The 760-nt window shown below is 37.8% G+C and overlaps 1 pseudogene; it reads left to right on the top strand.

Moving 5' to 3' along the window:
* The first annotated feature begins 237 nt into the window (after window positions 1–237).
* LOC100950260 lies at window positions 238–721 on the top strand (annotated as a pseudogene).
* The last annotated feature ends 39 nt before the right edge of the window (window positions 722–760 follow it).

Raw genomic sequence — 760 nt, 5'->3', positions numbered from 1 at the left:
CAAGGAAAGAGAGAGGAAAATATTTTGCCTATGAAGGAGCAAGAATAAAATTGAAGCCAGACTTCTCATTAGTAATTTAGATGCTAGAATATAGTAGAATTCTCAGGGAACATTTAAAATCTAGAATTAGGGAGATGCCGCAGACCCACAACCCGGGGCAGCTCAGAGTCAGTGAATAATAATAGCTCTTCAAGTCTGCAATTAAAAATGGCCCCCAATAAAACTACATTGCAAAAAATGGGAAAGAAGCAGAATGGAAAGAGTAAAAAGGTTGAAGAAGCAGAGCCTGAAGAATCTGTGGTAGAAAAAGTTTTGGATCAAGGAGTAGTAAATGGGAAGGTGGGGTATTTCCTAAAGTGGAAGGGATTTACAGATGCTGACGATATCTGAGAACCTGAAGAAAATTTAGATTGCCCAGAGTTAATTGAAGCATTTCTTAATTCTCAAAAAGCTGGTAAAGAAAAAGATGGTACAAGAAGAAAATCTTTATCTGACAGTGAATCAGATGATAGCAAATCAAAGAAGAAGAGATGCTGCTGACAAACCGAGAGGCTTTGCCAGAGGTCTTGATCCTGAAAGAATAATTGCTGCCCCTGACAGCAGTGGAGAACTAATGTTTCTTATGAAATGGAAAGACTCAGATGAGGCAGATTTGGTGCTGGCAAAAGAGGCAACTATGAAGTGTCCTCAAATTGTGATTGCTTTTTTTTTTTTTTTTTGAATTTCTTTTTTTTTTTTTTGGCAGTTTTTGGCCAGGGCT

Source organism: Otolemur garnettii, unplaced genomic scaffold (genome assembly GCF_000181295.1).
Source record: "Otolemur garnettii isolate 467f Iridium unplaced genomic scaffold, OtoGar3 scaffold00006, whole genome shotgun sequence".
NCBI classification, from domain to species: Eukaryota; Metazoa; Chordata; class Mammalia; order Primates; family Galagidae; genus Otolemur; species Otolemur garnettii.
This window is presented reverse-complemented; position numbering and strand designations above follow the sequence as displayed.